The following is a 9969-nucleotide window of genomic DNA, read 5'->3' as shown; positions in this document are numbered from 1 at the left end:
GCGTCGTTGGCAAGATGGCAACGCCCAGCTCGAACCTACTTTAAGCTTCAGAACGGCTTATCGTCCTATGGGTGATGTCAAGGACACTACGTCCATATTTTTTTTTACAGTTTATGACACACACACCATAGATCGCATGCTCCATTGATAAATTAATTATATATGACCGCGTTGTTTACTGATGTTTACTTACGCGACAATAGCCAACAACATAGACATTTGAATCAGTTTTACTCACCGCCTGCTTCCAAAGCAGGACCGTGAACCTTTATCGCTGGGACCTCTCCGTCAAAAACACACTTTTTTGGTAACATTGTTGATTTCGTAAAGTCCTGTGACTGCAGTGAGTACAGCATTTATGGGTGTGCATTTGCTCTCTTGCTCTGGTCGCTCGCAAGCACCCTTCCAGGACAAGAGCCCGTACGGCCCATACAAGGACATTCCGACCCGTTGACGTCAAGCGGACCCATACTCGAAAAAAACTCTCAGAAACTTTTGACACAGAAATACTCCCTTAAATGTCCAACTTAGTTTTTGAAACTTTGTCCATGTTTAGGATGAGAATCCAAGTATTTAACAGTGTAAAAAGCTCAGTATGCCTGAAACAGCATCCCCCCCCCCATTAAAGGGCACGTTCTTTGCGATTCCATCATTCAAACTTTAGTTAGTGTGAAATGTTGCTGTTAGAGCATAAATAATACCTGTAAAATTATAAAACTCAAAGTTCAATGCCAAGTGAGATATTTTATTTAACAGAAGTTCCCTTTCAAAGCCTACAGCGAACGGCGGGTTTGGACTACACCCCTGCACTTCCTGCATGAATGACATCACTAGAACTGTTTGTTGACTAACCCTCCGCCCAAAAGTACACGCAAAATAGGGGGCGTGGTGTTGTTGCTCTCCCACGTGGAGAAGAGCACGCATTCAGCGCTTGCATCTCCCCGTTATGGTAAGAGGCGGGACCTTTCGGGGTAAAGTGCGCTAAGCTACTGTCCAATCACAACACGGGAAGCACTGGCCCAATCAGAACTCGTTACGTGTTTCTGAAGGAGGGACTTCATAGAACAAGGAAATCATCAAACCGTTTTTAGGACAGAGGAAACAGTGCTGTAAAAATAAGTAAATTGTGTGAAAAATACTGTGTTTTTTTACATGCGAAACATGAACTCATGTTATATTGCACACTGTAAACATAATCAAAGCTTCGAAAACACACGAAGAACGGGACCTTTAAAACCATGTTAATCTTGCAGTTCCTAAAGTTGGCCAGTATCGCCAAATTATTTTTTTTCTACTGATATAGACGTGCTAGTTGGGCATCTTTAACTCTTGTGCTGTGTCTGGCTGAGTCAAAGACCCTTTCAAGCAAGCTATTACACTCAGCAGCCATCTTTGAAACGCCTTCCAAGCAGCTATTCTAGTCATGCAAGGACAGCTCCTATCTCTTTAAATGCGTAAACATCAAATTCTCCAAAGCTGTTCACCAAGTTTAAGATTAAAATCCCCAATGAAATCTGACAACAACTGTCTCATGAATTTTGTTTCTAAATGCTCTAATCATGACAAAAGAAAACCTGCCTTTTTCAGGCTGGACCAGCCAATGCACATGTGCAATCATAAGTACTCGCCTCACTGACCATTTTTATAGCAACCGGAGTTTTTAAGGGCAGCTGCAGAGACGCAGTACCAATGGGGGTTATGCACAACAAACTTCCGTATTCTGTAAATCAGGTCTCATCGCTTCTGGTGTAGGTCTTTGTATGTGCTTTATTAAATATAGAGCCGTTTTATAGAGCCTCCTTCAAAGGAGCAAGCAAAGATAAACATAACCAATGTTCATTACATGCAGATTTATATCTAAAATGTAGATATTTAATTTGATTAAAACAGCAGAACTAGCTAGCTGATTACTTTTAAAGGGTTAGTTCACCCAAAAATGAAAATTCTGTCAATAATTACTTACCCTCATGTTGTTCGACACCTGTAAAATGTAAAACTCGTTCATCTTCATAACACAAATGAAGATATTTTGTTGAAATCCGATGGCTCAGACAGGCCTTCATTGACACCAATGTCATTTCCTCTCTCAAGACCCATAAAGGCACTAAAGACGTCGTTACAAAGCCCATCTCACTACAGTGGCTCACAATAATTTTATGAAGCGACGAGAATAGTTTTTGGGCAAAAATAAATAAATAACGACTTACATAGTGATGGGGTGATTTCAAAACAAAGCTTCAAACTGTTACGAATCAGCATATCCATATTTCTGTCATGTTTCTCTCTGACACGCCCCCAACTCGTACAGATCGGGTCTTAAAGAAAATCCCGAACTTCCCACGGGTATTTACGACTTTGTGGTGACGTTCATGTGTGTTCAACTCGTAAATACGATCTGTGTACGATATGACTTGAACACACCAGATATACTCCAGTTACGAGTTCTGACGTCACATAGCCCGCGAAGAAACAATGGCAGCCCCTACGAATGCGGTGTTTTTGAAAGTTTTACACAATGACCTAAAATTAAAGGTGTAACAGCTCCTCTTGCCCCATGCGCCATTTTTCGCCCCTGTTTCCCTTAAAAAAGGAGTAAGCACCTTTGGCGATAGAAATAATTGTAAATGAGCATAAGCCCTGTACATTCCACCATGCTTTTATTACACCTAGAAACCGCGATTCCTTGTGCTCAGCCAGTTTTGCGTGACTTTGCCTGGAATCTTACAAAGTCGTGAGACGTGGTTTTAAGTTGTAACTTGCAGGCTCAAAAACCTGAAAGAAGAAAACGTTACTCTAATAAACCATGGCTATCAATCAGATTCAACTAATACACATATGACCCAGAATCATTCGGAGGCTGAAATAAATTGAACAGGAGAAGCAGCAACAGCAGGACGTCCGTCTCTGTGGTATGTACTGTATTTAGTGGCCTGTCAACATTTGTGTGCATTTACTTGTGGATTATAAGGACATGATTTGGTTTATGGACTATTGTTTGCGACTAAACCTTAACAATCGCAAGCAAAACGGTTTTGCACGTCAGAGTAGTGTAACGTTATACATAGAACAACAATGGAGTAACGCATTTGAATGTGCTTTGTGAGAACCCAATAGGTTTATGTTTGGGGTGGTTCAATAAACAAACATACACCTATAGTGGTCAGATAAACAAATGTATTTAAACACATGCCATACATCGCATGCTTCATTGAAAAAATAACTACGATATTTTTGTAAAAATACTCCATCAAAGAATTTTAGAAATATGCCATCAAACGTCCAACTTTTTTGTTGTTGAAACTTTGTCTATGTTTAGGATGGGAATCCAAGTCTTTAACTGTGTGAAAAGCTCAGTAAGCATTAAATAGCATCCCCCCCCCCCCCCCCCAAGTAAAATGTTATAAAATGTAACAGTGTAATGCAAATCCGTATTACACTTTAATTTATATTGTTTATAAGAATTAGAAGTGAAAGGGTCTGAATAAATTATTATAGCCTAAATACATTTTTTGAGTGCTTGTTGCAACCAGCAGCTATCATTAAAACTATGTTTATGTTTCAGTTCCTAATAAATTTGGCCAGTATTGACAAAGACCATTTTTACTCACACTTGTTGCTTGACAACCATTGAGCTCTGACATGCTACAGAAACCACACACTTCTTTGACTTTGCAGGTGTTTCATCATAATGGGCAAAATGTGCGTCATTTGGGGGAAAGAGACAGGAAGGGTCTGAAATAATATGAGGCGTTTGGTTTAGGCACTATCTATTAGCTCTGCTTGTAACTAATTGTGTGTGTGTGTGTGTGTGTGTGTGTGTGTGGGGGGGGGGGGGGGGTAAGGTCTACATTTATCTGTCGTCAGCTTTACTCCCTCTGCCTCGGTCGCTGACGTATGACCACACAACATGTTGAGTCTGCAGTCTGTGTCTTAAGGTCAGCTGTAGTTCCACAGAGATGTTTTTCATGACTGTTTTTAGTGAAGAAGGCTCACAAAACTCAGACGGTCCATTGTTAGGATTGTTCTTGCAGTTCTTGAGAACAGTCCGGTCTGAGATAACGTATCTGTCGACTATGGCATTGAATTTGCAGGGGAGTTTCAAACTTTTTTTATTCCAATCAAATACAAGGATGTCCTTATGATGGATCCCCTTCCTAAAATATGAAATACAGTTCATTATTTTCACATATAAAGACCCATTTATACAGTGAAAATATAAATATCATATTTTATAGTTTACACTATAAACTATTAGATGGAAAATATTTACTTCATTTTTTTTAATCTTTTTTTAACAATTAGGAGTAGATGTGTCTGAATCTGAAGTAATAGTGATTATTTGCATGATGTCTGAACAGCATTTATAGACTGTGATGTTACATTTGGTAAATATTTGGTATGATTTTGTTAACTTTACTTTCAAATTATAACAATTATTGTTATGTTTTAAATAATATTATATTATATTGGTATTAAAATAATAATTCTCATTATATAATTGTAATATTAATACATTTTATTTCACCATTTTCTCCCAGTGACATTAAAATGGGTCCTTTGATGTCTCACCCAAAAGAAAAAAATGTCTGATCAAGCAATTTAATGATATATTTCTCATATTTAAACATTCCAAATATTCTGACTCATATATCCAGTATAATGTTTTCAAGAGTTCTCAAAAGACCTGTTAAACATGCAAAGAAAGCAAGAGAGAAGAGCAGATATTAGCAGTGTAACCAGAGGCAGAAACAGAGGAGAGGTGTGGAATTTCACCGGATTGAACCGCTTGTTGTTGCCTAATGCGCCCTTGCTTGTCGCATTACTCATCTCGTGCGTGTAGTGTTGAATAATATCATGCAGGTTCTTTTCATCTCGTGTTTTTATGCGACATCATTTTTATTACTCGCCCCAGGCCCACCCATGCACATTCTGCCCAGTCTTGTCAAAGATGACCTGACCTGTCCTCTGACTCACCTGAATCCCTTCAGAGCTGTGACGCAGATTGCTCCAGTAAAGGTGATCTAATCTCCGGATCACCTGACATTAGACCTCGGCTCTCTCTCCACCCCAGCCACCTGCATCTCCCTGTTGAAAAAACCAGCATGCTCAGATAGGCCTATGTTATGAAGCATGGCAGCTGGTTTAAATTGGTCCATAGCTGGACAAGTGCTGGTCCTAAGAAACTAGATCCAGCTCAGGACCAGTTTAAACCAAGGACCAGCATAAACCAGCTGCCATGCTTCAAAACTAATCAGCATGTGCTGTTTTTTTGTTTTTGTTTTTCAACAGGGCTGCCCTACTGTGGGTGCTGAGTTTCTGGGGCTCTGATAATGAAGCTCCCCTTCCGACTCCTCGCCTCTCTTCTCGCACCCATCCTCCACGCTGTGACTTAATATGAGCACATGCAATAAAGGTGCAAGTGTTGAAATTCAACTGTGTTATTGTTAAGTCAGCTCATTTTTGTTCTGACTCATTGTGGCTCAGGAGGAAACAATGTTACGTTGGCTTGAATATGGTTTACAATTTGTTTGAGTGTCTGAATATGCTAAAGTGTAAGCCAAAATTTACCACACGTATTGTTTCTGCGTCAAAACATAAAGGATTAGCTACTAGCGGCAGACTAGCGAATCTTCTGTCTCCTGCCGGTTTCAGTTGAATGGTTTTGATGTAGTTTGCGGCCAGTCACAGCTGCATATCTGTCATGCCGGTTACTGTCCCATTCAGACAGACATGTTTTGGAGGGGAGAATGTGGCGATTTGGGGAATGTAAATTACATGTTGCAATTTCCCTCACATAAAGTAGCGGAGCTACAGCGCAGCAGTATATAATGCCGCCTCATTTAGTGTGACTAAAATGATGTGCATGCCGTCTGTTTGTCCATCTTTGTATGCACACACTGAGAAAAAGAAATACTATCTGAACACAAGTATGAATACCTCCATGACAACAGGCACATTATTCCTTATGAAAAATTGAAGGTGCATTCGGGTGAGCGAGAGTCTTTTGAATATTTCATTAAAAGTTGTCTCTTTCTTGCTCTTGACGTCATTATCCTTCGGCACAGAACTGGGACAGGATGCCACTGCAACTTTCTTTCTGATAACAAAGACCAGAAGGGAGTGCTTTACAAATAAATCTGAATTGTATTGAATAATTTTGTAGGGTTTCAAATAAACATCAAAATTTACATTAATAGTGAGTGGTTTAAAAAGATAGATGCAATGAAAAGTAAAAATATTTTCGAAAGCTTTAGTAGTGACAATATTTTTTAATCTTTTAAGGAAGTATTTTGCACACCAAAGCTTTATTTAATTATTTTTTGAAATACAGTATAAGCTTCACATTTCTGCATTAAAATCATCCAAAAATGAGAAGTCTGTACATCATATCAAGTTTACTAAATTCTGGCCACACTCAAAGGGCAGAGCGAGAAATGACTTTTAATCAATGCTTTGTAAAAGCTTTCTAGTTGTCTGAAGCAGTTTCTCTTTAATAATGTATGCCCACAACATAAATATCAAACATGTAGAGACAAGCAAAACTACTATCCTTTCCAGAGCAATAAAATCAAATGATTTTGGGTGCACACACAAACGGACTCCGAGATTCAAACAGGAACCAGACAAACAGTCTAGCTCTTATCTACCAAAACACCTGCCTTCAGTTGGGGCCTAGTGTCATTTCAAAGAATGATGCAAGACGACTGAGAGTTAGACACAACTGCATATCTGCTCTTGAGTGAGGGAATGCAAAATAAAGTTTATAAGGTATAGACGCCTGGTAATGAATATCCAGAGACAAGAGGAAAGAGGAATTGAGCCATGAGAGAAGTAGAAGGGATAAAAAAAAGCAGAAATTTGGATTTGGAATGCCTTACCCGACCATCTGAGGGCACATCAAGCTCTTGAGACTTTTAAAAAAGGACCAAAAACTTTTCTTTTTGGGAGAGCTTATGTCTTAATCTATTTGTATTTTCCCATTTTTAAATTACCTTAACTGTAGCACTTTAAGATTATAAATGTAAAGTGCAATACAAATACAATTTAAATATATGTGTGTGTGTGTGTGTGTGTGTGTGTGTGTGTGTGTGTGTGTGTGTGTGTGTGTGTGTGTGTGTGTGTGTGTGTGTGTGTGTGTGTGTGTGTGTGTGTGTGTGTGTGTGTGTGTGTACACTGAATGTACTGCCTGGAAAAAAACTGAACTACCATTCTGAAGGGAGGATGGAAGTGACATCACATGGCCTGGTTTACTAAGCAGAGTTCGTACCTAATCAAGCGCCACTCATCCATCAGGGCCATGAGCTATTGATCTGTTGAGTCTGTTTGTTGAAGAGAAGGATGAAGGACCCACTGACACACATCTGACCTACTATAGCAGCTCAGTTTGGAATTTTAAAACATTTAACTAACAAAGGTTTAGTGTTCGAAGTGTCTGAATTATTCACAGTCCTGGATTTTTTTCTGCTGTGTGTTGCTCGAATACACATCAAGACATTGCACGTGATACACAAATATGAAAAAAGGACTGTTGGTTTATCTCACGAAGACCACCTGTTAGTCTAAAATAATAAATAACCATATGGTCAAGGTCTTTACATGGAGCTGTATATTTTAAGGCACTTTTTTACAACTATAGCAAGAATAGCAAAGCAGTTAGGTCAAAGTCCAGATAAACATGTCCTTCATCCCATTGGCTAACCCTCCTTTATCTCCTGAGTTTAAACCCAGAGCAGACAGACATAGGAATGCTCTACATTTCCTGAAGAACTTTCCCAAGTCAGGATCCATGGCTCTCTCCCACCATATATACTGCTTCTCACAAACAATAAAGCCAAAGAAGCAACTTTTACTGCCAGGGAATTGTCAAGCTACTTACATCCAAGAGGGCAATTTTAGTATTCTAACTTTAAAATCAGCTGTCATATAATATTATACATGACTCTTGACTTAGAAAGTCTAATGAAATGTTCATAGGGTGCAGTTCAGGTCTGTTGAATAGTTAGTTCCTGCTCAGTGTTTCTCTCTCAAATCTTTGAAGCTGATGAAATATTGAGTAGATCTCAGTGTTTGCATCCTCTCCATTAGTGTTCCTTTCAGAATTCGGCCATTCATACATTGTCTCCACTTTTTTTTTTTTTATCAATGAGGTCTTAAAGGATTAGTTCACTTCAAAATGAAAATGTACTGATAATTTACTAACCCCCATCTCATCCAAGATGTTCATGTCTTTCTTTCTTCAGTCGAAAAGAAATTGCATTTTTTCAACGCAGTTTCAAATAACTTTAGAGGGCTCTGCTCGATTCCAGAATCCAGACAAGTAATAGGGTCTTATTTTACATAATCTAATTTTCAAAAAACAAAAAAACTTTTATGTACTTTTTTTAACCTCAAACCTTCCAACTACTCCATGGACGTGACCTTTCCAATCTGATGACGTTATACACAGTGAAGAATAACAACATGAAGTTGCACATCTGAGGTAAAAAAAAAAACAAAAAAAAAAACAACGTTTTTTTTCCCCTCAAAAAAAAAACGTATGTCTTTTCGACTGAATTTTTATTTTGAAGTGAACTAAAATGTATATACTGTGTATATTTGTTTTATAAAATGATTTTGTTCTTGAACATCTTTATCCCTTTGATAAGAGTGAAGTGTATGATCCATAGATATAACAATCAGATTGGTCTTTTACATTTGCTTTAACTGTGGATAACAAAAGGACATATTTTAAAGAATGCTGGTAACCATACAACATTGGAGCCCATTGACTTCCATTGTGGACAATATATAAGAGTGAGTAAATGATGACAGAATTTTCATTGTGCCTTGAAAGCTATTTTATAAAACATATATATTTTTGTGTGATTCTCATTTAAGTATAAGAGTTCGTCATGGAAGCCCAAAATAACTATCCAGACCAGAGGCGATGCAGAATGCGGCTGAGTGAGCTGACTTTGCTTGAAAGGGAAGTTGCTAAACTCCATGCAGTCTCTGCTAAAGCATATGCTTAATATGTCAAAGTTCATTCCCACCAGCAATAGACTCTGACGAATAGAACTAGTCATAGCTGACATAGATCTGTACAGCTTATCTCCTTAAATTCAGCCGCTGACAGTCTGGTCTCTAAGCAGATGGGTAGTGAGGGTTAAGTGGCTTCAGCTCATTGCAAATGTGGCTGGTGAGAGCAGACTCACCAATTCTCAACGCACATCACAGTCAGCTTCGTACACACTTACAGACCCATCTGCCTTGTGCATCTAATCAGCTTATGACCACATATCCCCACCGACCGTCTGCGAGTGAGCCCGCGGCGGCAGTGCTTTGTGGTTTACATCAACACAACACCACATGACCAATGTAAATAATAATAATAAAAGTAGAAGCAATACAATAAACTCCAACAACAGTGACAATCAATAAACTACAAGGTCCTTTATAAGTTCTTTATACTACCACTACCACAAACAACATCAGCATAAAGCCAGTCAATATAATAAAAAAGCCTATAAAGATAACGGCATCATTTATTCATGAATGCATGGTGCATCCACAATGCAAATTCATCAGCATTATTCAAAGTGAGACTGTTACATGGGGGACTATTGTTTGTCTAATGTGTTTCATATAGATTTTAAGTAATTCAAATTTATCATCTGCGATTTAAAAGGCCCCTGGATATAACGTAATTCCTTTATTTACAGCCTCACTGTGTGTGTGTTCCCCCACAAAAAACACTGCACACACCAGTCTCGTTGCTGTAATGTGTTTAGTATGTGATCTCACTGTAGTATATAATGTAGGCAGGGGGCTATTACAAACACTAGATCTGATTACTAATGCATAATACACTCACTTACACCAAGAAATGCTTATGAAACATTTTCCCCTTATTATCCAGAAAAGAAAATTAAAATGTATTGCCGGAGGCTTGCAGGTGCAGAAGTGTTTACTGTACTTTGTGTTCCTGAA

The sequence above is a fragment of the Pseudorasbora parva genome, chromosome 6 (assembly GCF_024679245.1).
Source record: "Pseudorasbora parva isolate DD20220531a chromosome 6, ASM2467924v1, whole genome shotgun sequence".
In the NCBI taxonomy this organism is placed as follows: domain Eukaryota; kingdom Metazoa; phylum Chordata; class Actinopteri; order Cypriniformes; family Gobionidae; genus Pseudorasbora; species Pseudorasbora parva.
The sequence above is the reverse complement of the archived record's forward strand: the minus strand, read 5'-3'. Positions refer to the sequence as shown.